Raw genomic sequence first — 12,858 nt, forward strand, 5'->3', positions numbered from 1 at the left:
CAAAACAACAAAATATTAGGTAGTAATAATACGAAGAATTAATTTTTTTTATTTAAAAGGCAAGAAATTCAGTCTTAATTTTTGCTTTTTTTAATCTACTTTGATTCAAATAAAAGTCTTATATCTAAAAAAGCTTAGCAGCAAAACAAATTAATTATTAAAAATAAAATAGACTTTGTAAACATTTACATAATTAAAATAACGCAGTAACAAGGTGATGAAATAAATAAACAAAACACAAATATTATTATAAAATTAATATGAACGTAACGTTTTAGCGAACATCAAATTGCTCAAAGTTAACGTTAAAAAATATTTTTGGTCTTGATCTAGAGCTACTTGGAAGATAAATTGGCATCGGCAGTTTCGCTGAAATGTCAGCCCTCAAGGCCATGCCTATATCCTCTACAACTGGGTCATAAAAAAAGTTTTGGAACATTTGGCGACGATAATATTTAACTGTGTAGGGCAAGGATCTTGTCTTGTCCACACTTTTAATGATACCTACATAATAAAAAATAAATTTTGTATACATACATATGTTCATAAAACCAGCAAGCCAAACCCGTCCAGCTTGCTCATTTGTGTTCAAACTATTTGGGTATGGGATTTTGTTTATTTTGACATATTGAAAAACAAACTGTTTTGTTAGCTTATAAACGGTGATTTTTTAAAGGCTTGAGAACTTTTTTTTAAAAAAAAACCCATAAAATTTGCAAAATCTCATCGATTCTTTATTTGAAACGTTAGTTTGGTCATTTAAATGTTGACCGCGGCTGCGTCTTAGGTGGTCCATTCGGAAAGTCCAATTTTGGGTAACTTTTTCGAGCATTTCGGCCGGAATAGCCCGAATTTCTTCGGAAATGTTGTCTTCCAAAGCTGGAATAGTTGCTGGCTTATTTGTGTAGACTTTAGACTTGACGTAGCCCCACAAAAAATAGTCTAAAGGCGTCATATCGCATGATCTTGGTGGCCAACTTACCGGTCCATTCCTTGAGATGAATTGTTCTCCGAAGTTTTCCCTCAAAATGGCCATAGAATCGCGAGCTGTGTGGCATGTAGCGCCATCTTGTTGAAACCACATGTCAACCAAGTTCAGTTCTTCCATTTTTGGCAACAAAAAGTTTGTTAGCATTGAACGATAGCGATAGCCATTCACCGTAACGTTGCGTCCAACAGCATCTTTGAAAAAATACGGTCCAATGATTCCACCAGCCTACAAACCACACCAAACAGTGCATTTTTCGGGATGCATGGGCAGTTCTTGAACGGCTTCTGGTTGCTCTTTACTCCAAATGCGGCAATTTTGCTTATTTACGTAGCCATTCAACCAGAAATGAGCCTCATCGCTGAACAAAATTTGTCGATAAAAAAGCGGATTTTCTGCCAACTTTTCTAGGGCCCATTCACTAAAAATTCGACGTTGTTGCAGATCGTTCGGCTTCAGTTCTTGCACGAGCTGTATTTTATACGGTTTTACACCAAGATCTTTTGCGTAAAATCTTCCATGTGGTCGAATAACACAAACCCAATTGCTGCGAACGGCGACGAATCGATATTTCACGGTCTTCAGCAACACTCTCAGAAACAGACGCAATATTCTCTTCTGTACGCACTGTACGCATTCGTGTGGTTGGTTTAATGTCCAATAAAGTAAACTGAGTGCGAAACTTGGTCACAATCGCATTAATTGTTTGCTCACTTGGTCGATTATGTAGACCATAAATCGGACGTAAAGCGCGAAACACATTTCGAAACGAACACTGATTTTGGTAATAAAATTCAATGATTTGCAAGCGTTGCTCGTTAGTAAGTCTATATTTATGATGAAATGTCAAAGCATACTGAGCATCTTTCTCTTTGACACCATGTCTGAAATCCCGCGTGATCTGTCAAATACTAATGCATGAAAATCCTAACCTCAAAAAAATCACCCTTTATTTAACTGTGTAGGGCAAGGAACTTGTCTTGTCCACACTTTGTATGATACCTACATAATAAAAAAAATGTTTATATATGTTCATAAAACCAGCAAGCCAAGCCCTTCCAGCTTGCTCATTTGTGTTCAAACTTCAAACTATTTGGGTATGGGATTTTGTTTATTTTAACATATTGTAAAACAAACTGTTTTGCTAGCTCATATGTTAAACCGAAATGAAGCTTCGAACATTTTTTAAAATAATCGCAAAGCTCCTTTTCTTGAACTGTTGTAAGAATTTGTTTGTTGGAATATTTCGTGCTGTTTTCTGTATTGATTGACTGTCCTTCACGTCTTTTCTTTAGTCGGAAAATTAAAGTGGTACGATTTATACCATATTTTTTAGCAGCACTGCTAATGGATTTTTGTTTCTTCAATATTTTCAATTGCCTCTTGGATGTTGGTTTCGTTAACATTGCGAGATGGATGTTTTTTTTATATATAGGTATTGGGCATTTTAACATTCTAATAAAGGATACAAAAAGTTTATTGTAAACTCCTTTTTTGAACTGATAAAGGAGGATTTGATACTGTCAATTGTTCATTCAACATTGGTGTCAAAACCTCCTTTCAGTTGACTTTTGGAAAATAATTTAAAAAAAAAAAAGAGTTGTTGCTCATTAAAATTTATAGTATAATATGATTTAAAAACAGATTTTACTTACTTACTTACTTACTTAAGGTGGCGCTACAGTCCTGTGTGAACTTGGGCCTCACCCAACAAACTTCTCCATATAGCTCGGGCCCTAGCTAGATGTCTCCAGTTTCGCGCTCCAAGTTGGGTGAGGTCACCTTCCACTCGTGCGCCCCACCTGATCCGCGGTCTTCCTTTACTGCGCTGTCCTGTGGGTGCGGATTCGAAGACTTTCCGGGCCGGAGCATTGGTTTCCATGCGCTCTACGTGACCCAGCCATCTTAGTCGTTGGACTTTTACTCTTCTGGCTAAGTCAACGTCGCTGTACAGTCCGTACAGTTCGTCGTTCCATCTTCTCCTCCACTCCCCTTCGATGCATACGGGACCGTAGATCACACGAAGAACTTTTCTCTCGAAGCGACCCAAGGTGCTTTCATCCGCTTTTGTCATGGTCCATGCTTCTGCACCGTAGAGCAGGACGAGGATGATAAGGGTCTTATATAGCAACACTTTGGTCCCTCGAGAGAGGACTTTACCACTCAATTGCTTTCTTAGTCCAAAAAAACAGCGGTTAGCAAAGAGTTATTCTGCGTTTGATCTCAGCGCTGGTGTTCTTTTCTGCGTTTACAGCGGAGTCTAGGTAGACGAAGTCCTTGACTACCTCAAAGTAACGTCTGTCGATTGTGACGTTTTGACCAAAACGTTGGTGTTGTATGTCCTTTCTAGACGACAGCATGTACTTTGTTTTGCCCTCATTAACCGTTAAACCCATTTTTGCCACCTCTGCCTCAATACTCACAAAAGCCCCATTGACATCACGCTGAGTTCTTCCGATTATGTCAATGTCATCAGCATATGCCAGTAATTGGACAGACTTTTGAAAGATAGTGCCTCTAGTGTTGACGTGTGAGCTCTGCACTATTCTTTCAAGCACGATGTTAAAAAAATCGCATGACAGCGCATCACCTTGTCTAAAACCTTTTTTGACATCAAAAGGTTCTGTTAAGTTGTTTCCAACCTTTATGGAGCAGCGTGAATTCTCCATGGTCATCCTGCATAAACGGACGAGTTTGGCAGGGATGCCAAAACTAGACATGGCTCTATACAGCTCGTCCCTGTAGATGGTGTCATATGCGGCCTTGAAATCGATGAAAAGATGGTGGGTCTCGATTTGGTGTTCTTGAGTTTTTCCAGGATCTGCCGTAATGTGAATATTTGATCAACTGTGGACTTTCCTGGTCTAAAACCACACTGATAAAGACCTATCAGGTTGTTGACGATGGGCCTTAGACGTGCACATATTACGGCAGAGAAGATTTTATAGGCTGTGTTAAGTAGACTGATTCCTCTATAGTTGGTGCAGTTTAGAGGGTCTCCTTTTTTCAGGATCGGGCAAACAATACTGAGGTTCCATTCATCGGGCATGCTTTCTTCCAACCATATCTTACAGATAAGTTCGTGCATGCTCCTTACCAACTTATCTCCAGCTGCTTTAAAGAGCTCGGCATTCAAGCCATTCGGTCCAGCGGCTTTATTAGACTTCAGCTTAGATATGGCAATCTTTAATCCGTCTAAGTCGGGAGGACGGGGTTGTTGGCTTTCGTCGTCTATGTTGAATGGATTATCCTGCCTTCCAGCGGAATTCAGTTCGTCGTCGCCGTTATACAGTCTGCAGAAGTGGTCCTTCCATATCCCCATCATTGACTGCGGTTTCTCCATGATGTTTCCACTTTCGTCCTTGCAGCCTTCGGTTCTAGGTTTATGTACCTGTGAATTTCGTTTCACCTGTTCATAAAACTTTCGAACTTCATTCCTGCTTTAAAACCTCTCAACATCTTCGACCGCACGCTTCTCATGCCCTCATAGAGCTCATGAGCAGCTCTCGTCTTTTTATGCAGCGCCGCTTTGCGTGCCTGTTGTTTGACTGCATTTGCCTGCCGACATTCCTCATCAAACCAGGGGTTCCTTGTTGGTGGCTGTTTGAAACCCAGCACATCAGAGGCGGCTTCTCTGATTGCATCTTGGCAATGTTGCCACTGGTTTTCGATACATTGTGTTGGCGGCAGAGAACTTCGAGAGAGCTTACTTGTAACTCGGTCTGAAAAGGATTTTGCGATCTCTGGCGGTTGTAGCCGTTCGACGTTGTACCTTCTCCCAGCACCTCCCTGTTTGGCCTTGGGTCTGGAAATCCGAACTGCTACAACGAGGTAGTGGTCCGAATCGATGTTAGCTCCTCGAAAAGTTCGTACATCCATAATGCTGGAAGCGTGTCTGACGTCGATCGCAATATGATCAATCTGGTTGACGGTAGATTGATCTGGAGAAGTCCAAGTTCCTTTGTGAATGTTGAGGTGTGGAAAACGCGTACTGGCTACCATGATGTTTCACCCCTCAGCAAAATCTATGAGCCTGAATCCATTGTCTGAAGTGTTGTCGTGTAGGCTGTTTTCCCGATTATTCCACCAAAGATGTCATATGTTTTGTCTAGGAGCTCGAAGAACATCATCCTCTTTTTGCCCGACCCATCCCATCGTATTTCCTGGATGGCGGTGATATCTACTTTATATCGGTCTAGGGCCTCCGCTAATTCTTCGGCCGCATGTGGTCTGTTAAGGGACCAACATTCTACGTGCATATCCGAAGTTCGTTGTCCTTTATTCGTTTGCGTTGGTTGTCAACAGTAAATCCGTCCGTATCCGAGGCTTGTTGGTGCTTCGCAACTATGAAAATTTTTACGCATGACCAATAAGTCACCCCGACGCACAGCCCCCAACCTGAAGGGCCAGATCCTAAGTATAACTCCAAGGATGGGGAGCCGGATAAAACCGCTCCTTATAGACCTGGGATCCGAATAAGTCGAAGAAGCCTTATAACTGTAGACGCCACCGTTTATTCCATCTCGGGAATTCCTCCGCTGCTGTCTGGATAAGGAGAGGTGCCTTAGTGGAAACACCTCTCCCCACCTCTCTCGTTTGCTGCCCCCAACAACTTTCCACTGGGGTAGGAACCCAATCTCCAGTTGAGGTACTAGGCACCCGATGTTCACCACGGGGAGGTGAGAGTAGGAGTTGATAGACAGAGATTGGTTTTGAGAAAAACTTTTAGACGCTTGTGTCCTCTTGAATGCACATGTCTACCATTTGAACATCAAAAAAAATCTACGTGTTGTATATTTCACCTTAAATAACTAAAACTGCTTACTACCGAAACTGCAATTAGTTTAGTTATCTCAAATATTACATCAACTGGACTCAAAAACAATTATTTTTTCTATTTCACACAACGGTCAGATCACAGTTATAATTTGTTGGTAGCTCAAATCAATCGTAACTATCTTCGTTTTTTTCATAGCTAAAGTGCTGCCAATGTCTACACTTTTTTAGAAAAGTCCTGATGTCAATTCCTCCCACATGTCAAATCCTCCTGACTTTTTTTTTTAAACAATGCATTTCAAGTTTTATTTAATTTATAAATCTGTTTTAATTTTTTTAATTTTGAAATTTCATATTACTGAACAGCTGACTGCCAAAAGCCAAACAAAATTCCGTTTCGTTTTACTGTTGGTGTTCCAACTTTTTACTTTTTCGATTACATCATTAAAAATTTTACTGATGAAACCAACAGCGCGAAGCTCGATGTTATGATCGAAAGAAAACAACATTTAATGACGTAAATTTACTGATTACTATAAACGCCCATCAATAAAACATTTCAGATTCCTCCTGTTTCAAATTTTGCTAATAGCTATAACTGTCCCCTAATGCTTAAGAGACATAATACAAAAATGTAGGGTTAAATCCGAAAAAGAAAATATTTTTGTATGTCTTAACGGTGTTTCTTCACCTTAATATTTAAAACATGTTCTATTGAGACTCCTACCTAACTGTAAACAAAATCAGAAGGAAGTTCGTACTGCTGTTATGGAAAGTCGACCCCATTTTTACCCTTTTTTCTTGTTGATTTTTTTTTTAGTTTTCATATAGGTTTTATTTTTTATAAAATACAACACTTTGCATAAGGAGGAACGCACTTTTTTGGACGAGTCCAAATTCAATTTTAAGGGTTGCGATGTTTTCCGTCGTGTTCTCACTTTCGCAGACCAGCAAAAGAGACACTAAATCCATGTTACACCAAAGAGATGTTTTTCACAGCATGGACTGGGACAGATTCACCAATGAATCGTTTTAAGTACCGTGACATTTAGCAAAATGTAATGTTTGTCACACGCTGGGGATCAGTTTCTGCAGAAATTGATATTTCAGCATAACAACGGAACAAAGCACACGTCCAATACGGTAAACCCTTAAATGCATGATTTTTTTATTTTCTAAAAAAAAAACTTTTGAAATGTTTCAAAAATCCTGTATGTGAAATAACGGGTTTATTTGGAAAAATATGGCTGTATAATTTTTGATACAATATGTATATAAGGATTCGTTGAGACCTATTTTAGAAGAAATTGCAAAAATGTGTGCTATTTTATTTATTAATTAAATTGATAATTTATATGAAATGAATTTATTAAAACAATCAACATTTTTTTTGGTAACATAAGTAAACCTTACATTTTTTACACATAATGCAACTCAAAAGCTTTAATCCTGGCATCATACATCGCATGCGGTTGCTCTGTCGTGTTTGCTTGTGACCAGTTTCATCATGTATCACATCCATTGACGGAACAACCTGCAACACATTCCTTCGCTTTGGGGCTAGTTCCTCCGAAAAACTACTGCTGGGCCGACACCTTGTTGGCTGATAGTGTGCCTTATATCTAAAATCGACAAGATTCAAAATTTCTTTCGGTCCTTTACCTTAATTGGACAAAACTTGCTTGTATAACACCCATGAGTTTATCGCAGCAAAGTCCAGGAGGTGATAGAAAAGTGTCAAGTACCATTTTCAACTTTTCATGTACGAATCCATCAAATCCAGCACGCCCATATGGGCCTTATATTCTATCACTATTTTTGGACATGGTATATTTTTTTTTCTCTTTTTAGTCTTGTTGTACCTTTCTATGCTTGAAACAGGATATGCACCAACATACGTTGACAAAAAGTTACTTGTTTGTTATCCTTCCAGCTCACGGTAGACATCTCGATACCTTCGTAACTTGTGACGTATTCTTTGTACGATCCTCTTGACACCGATTTTGCCATAACTCCTTGCTTCGTCGGGAGCTTACCTACAATTTTTTTCGAGGCGGTTTCTTTGCTCAGTCCCCAGACATAAAATTCCTTCGTTGGCCATGTAATGCATAAGTGGCAGGGAGCTGTAGAAATTGTCAAAATAAACAATGTGATTGACTTTTCTTTCTTTTGCCCGTGAAAGTTGTATCACAACATTTCCAACCGCTACAACGTCCATCTCATTTTCCAACATAGGATCATTGTCTTTTCCGGAATAAATGATGAACTTATAGGCATATCCCGTCAATGAACACAGCATATACAGTTTGAAACCCCATTTATGCGGTTTAAAGGGTAAATATTGTTTCACGAAATGACCCATTTTTGTTGCACACATTTTCTCATCAATAGAGAGTTGCTGATCCATGAGTACACTTCTATACCTTTCGTTGAGGTGGTCTACCACAGGACGAAGCTTATGGAGCCTGTCATGATTGGAGTCGTTTACTGGCCTGTCTTTGTCGTTGTGGTCGAAATGCAGAATTCGATTCACCGTCATAGTTTCTTTTATGCCCTGAAATCCATGTTTATTACTGCAATATGAACGAACACTTAAATAATGATAGACTGACATGAAAATCAAAATCCCCATGTACTTGCGCAATTCACAAGCTGTCACGCAATCAGGACGATCAGTTTGCTTCTGAACCAAAGATCTATTTGTTTCTCTGGCTATTTCATCGAACGGAGGTTCGAGTTCCATTATCTGTGATGGGAAGTCGTTGCAACAGTTAATTTTTATTTTTTCTTCATCAAGAAACACGAAGAGATAAAGTTTTGTCCAAATTGATAGACGCTGTTCAAAGTGGTACATTGTCGACCTTAACAGGTGATTAATTTATTCCGTATAAAAATAAGGGTAATGAATTATCGGTCGAATCCAATTGTTTATTATGGGGTTACCGTAGCATTATCCCTAACAAGTTAAAAAAACAAATTTTGTTGGATTTACATAAATCCCATTTAGGTATAGTCAAAACCAAGGCATTAGCCCGTTCATTCATTTGGTGGCCCAAGATCGATAGAGACATTGAAAATGCGTGGTCAAGAATTCACATTGATTATGCAGGACCAATTCACGGATATTATTTGTTAATAATTGTTGATTCTTTTTCAAAATGGATTGAGGTGTTTAAAACAAAAACGATTACATCGGCATGTACTATCAATTTTCTGAGAGAAACATTTTGTAGATACGGTTTACCCGATATAATTGTCAGTGACAACGGAAGGCAATTTACGTCAAATGAATTCGCGGAATTTATTAAAACAAATCATATCAAACATATTTTTACTGCACCTGGCCATCCGGCTACAAATGGCCAAGCAGAAAATTCCGTAAAAACAGTAAAAAAGTCACTCTTAGCCAACTTGGAAGACAAAAAACCAATCGATTTCGATTATTTTTTGATTACCGCATTAGTGTGCATTACACCACGGGAGTTTCTAAATCACAAGTCACAAGTCATGTTAAACCGAACATTAAAATCACGTTTTACATTGTTTAAACCACCTTTGGTAGGGAAAGCATTGTTGAAGCCCAAAAGAAAAATATATCGAATTTTCGAGGTAAAAGAGAAGTAGCATTTGAGATTGGTGATAAAGTATACATTCGTGACTATACCAATCCCAATAAGCCAAGCTGGACACCAGCGAAAATAAAAGAAAAAATTGGTCCTCGAAGTTATAGTTGCGTAATTACTCAAAACGGGAGAGAAATAAAAAGGTATTTGAATCAAATTCGTGAAATAAGCACAAGTCAAGATGTTACACCTGAATTGAGTACAGCGGCCATCAAACAGGAGACTCAGCAAACACGAGAACATACGAATTTAAGGAGAAGTACTTCCGATACAATAGATGTTCAGGCAGTGCCATCGAAAGGGGAAGAGGTAGTTAAACCAGTCAACGATGCACTTGATTCGAACGACGACGATTTAAACGAAAAAGTTATTGAAAAAACTCGCAACGTTCCATCATCAAGTCGACCAAAGTGAACGCACCCAACCTTATGTAGTTAACAAATAGCTGCCACTTATTAGTAAGTAAGAGAGAACAATGAATAAAGAATAGTATTATACCAGCAACCAAACAACGCACATCTCTTTTAATACACTTCATACACAAACGATTTTTTTTTTCCAAATAAGCCGTTAAATGTCAATGGGCTTAGGCACAGATCGACGAGAGCTACTTGGACCTGACCAACGGAACAATATGCTCTTGGTTTTCAGGGGCAGCCTCTTCATTTGCACATTCAAGTTCATGGTCACTTCATTCACGAGTCAACAACTCTCCAAGATCATCTTTATCTACGTCATCGTCATGCTCTGACAAATACCCATTTTCTAATTTCCTCAAATAATTGACGATATCCCAATCACTATCCGAAAGTATTTTTCGTGCCATTCTATAAAAAAGAAAACATTCATAACTTTGCCTAAAACATCTATGTAGTTCAAAACAAGTCCTTACTGCATGAAGTATCATTTTTGATACAGACACTAAAACACTTGTTTTTCATTTGAAAAATCAAAATCAATATAAAACTACCATGAATTTATATTATCAAAATAGGTACTAACCTTTATTGATTTTTTTTGGATAAATTCTTTCCACAAAATTAATTTATATAAAAAAAAGAAAGTTTTTAATTTCACTCTTTTGCCAAATTGCTGCCTACGAGTCAATGATAACGTATAAACTACTGATAACGGATCGATCATTGTTTTTTATATTCTAGTATCCCAAACAGCATAATAAGCAATTTATGTAATTGACTTTATGCCAGAGAGAAAAAACTAATTTAGTTTTTTTCTCTCTGCTTTTTGCCTCAAAGACGTACTAAAGTGATTAAAACCCAAGGGTTTGCTGACAAATAACAGCAATATTTTAGTAAGTAAGTCTAAAAATAATTAATATATGTTTTGAAAGTTTCTTTTGTTTCGACCAGTCTAATGTTGAACTAATTGTAATAATTGTGCTATATATTTTAATAAACCACTTAAGTTTGTAAAACATTAAATGTCTTGAACAAAAGTAAATATTTTTCAGAATAATTGCACTTCGAAGTCTAAGGAGGTTTTTGTATGAAATTTTATACTCGCAGTTTAAGGCAGCTGCTTGCCGAATTTACAATTGAAAATTTAGAATGAAACAACAACAACTAGTGTGTGCTACCACCAAGTTCATAGGCTGGAGTTATAGCTATTTCACGGGGACCAACCCGATCATCAGACTCCTTTAGTGGTGCTTAATCGCTTTTATGTTCAGTTTAGTTTTTGAAGAACTATCTCGTGTGAAATCTGTAAATCATCACTGCAAAAATTTAAAAATCTAACTCTAAAGTTGTTAAATGAATTAAAAACTTATAAGTGTAACAACTACTGCACTTTTGATCTATCTAATTGCAAAAACCTGATGAATTTTGTGATCATTTCTGTCACAGATTAAGTTATAAAGGGTGATTTTTTTGAGGTTAGGATTTTCATGCATTAGTATTTGACAGATCACGCGGGATTTCAGACATGGTGTCAAAGAGAAAGATGCTCAGTATGCTTTGACATTTCATCATAAATATAGACTTACTAACGAGCAACGCTTGCAAATCATTGAATTTTATTACCAAAATCAGTGTTCGGTTCGAAATGTGTTTCGCGCTTTACGTCCGATTTATGGTCTACATAATCGACCAAGTGAGCAAACAATTAATGCGATTGTGACCAAGTTTCGCACTCAGTTTACTTTATTGGACATTAAACCAACCACACGAATGCGTACAGTGCGTACAGAAGAGAATATTGCGTCTGTTTCTGAGAGTGTTGCTGAAGACCGTGAAATGTCGATTCGTCGCCGTTCGCAGCAATTGGGTTTGTGTTATTCGACCACATGGAAGATTTTACGCAAAGATCTTGGTGTAAAACCGTATAAAATACAGCTCGTGCAAGAACTGAAGCCGAACGATCTGCCACAACGTCGAATTTTCAGTGAATGGGCCCTAGAAAAGTTGGCAGAAAATCCGCTTTTTTATCGACAAATTTTGTTCAGCGATGAGGCTCATTTCTGGTTGAATGGCTACGTAAATAAGCAAAATTGCCGCATTTGGAGTGAAGAGCAACCAGAAGCCGTTCAAGAACTGCCCATGCATCCCGAAAAATGCACTGTTTGGTGTGGTTTGTACGCTGGTGGAATCATTGGACCGTATTTTTTCAAAGATGCTGCTGGACGCAACGTTACGGTGAATGGCGATCGCTATCGTTCAATGCTAACAAACTTTTTTTTGCCAAAAATGGAAGAACTGAACTTGGTTGACATGTGGTTTCAACAAGATGGCGCTACATGCCACACAGCTCGCGATTCTATGGCCATTTTGAGTTAAAACTTCGGAGAACAATTCATCTCAAGGAAGGGACCGGTAAGTTGGCCACCAAGATCATGCGATTTGACGCCTTTAGACTATTTTTTGTGGGGCTACGTCAAGTCTAAAGACTACACAAATAAGCCAGCAACCATTTCAGCTTTGGAAGACAACATTTCCGAAGAAATTCGGGCTATTCCGGCCGAAATGCTCGAAAAAGTTACCCAAAATTGGACTTTCCGAATGGACCACCTAAGACGCAGCCCCGGTCAACATTTAATTGAAATTATCTTCAAAAAGTAAATGTCATGGACCAAACGTTTCAAATAAAGAATCGATGAGATTTTGCAAATTTTATGCGTTTTTTTTTTTAAAAAGTTCCCAAGCTCTTAAAAATCACCGTTTATTAAAAAGAACTACACATCCAAATAAATAACAATTCTTTATCGAGTGATCTGGGTAGATCTGGGTTACGCGACGCAAATAAATAAAAAATAATGGTAAGTTGAATGAACCCTTATCTAGCGTAACCAAAAGCGCAATCCAGCATTGCTTAAGGCTAAGGCGACCTCAAGTTTCAAAACCTTCCACCCTCCCGCCGCACAGTGGGGAAACAGCGGAAAAAACCTATGTTTATCAAATTTGGATTTTAAGAAATTCAAAAACATTTTCGCAAAGCAAAAAGAATGGAGAATCC

The sequence above is a fragment of the Eupeodes corollae genome, chromosome 1 (assembly GCF_945859685.1).
Source record: "Eupeodes corollae chromosome 1, idEupCoro1.1, whole genome shotgun sequence".
Lineage (NCBI taxonomy): Eukaryota > Metazoa > Arthropoda > Insecta > Diptera > Syrphidae > Eupeodes > Eupeodes corollae.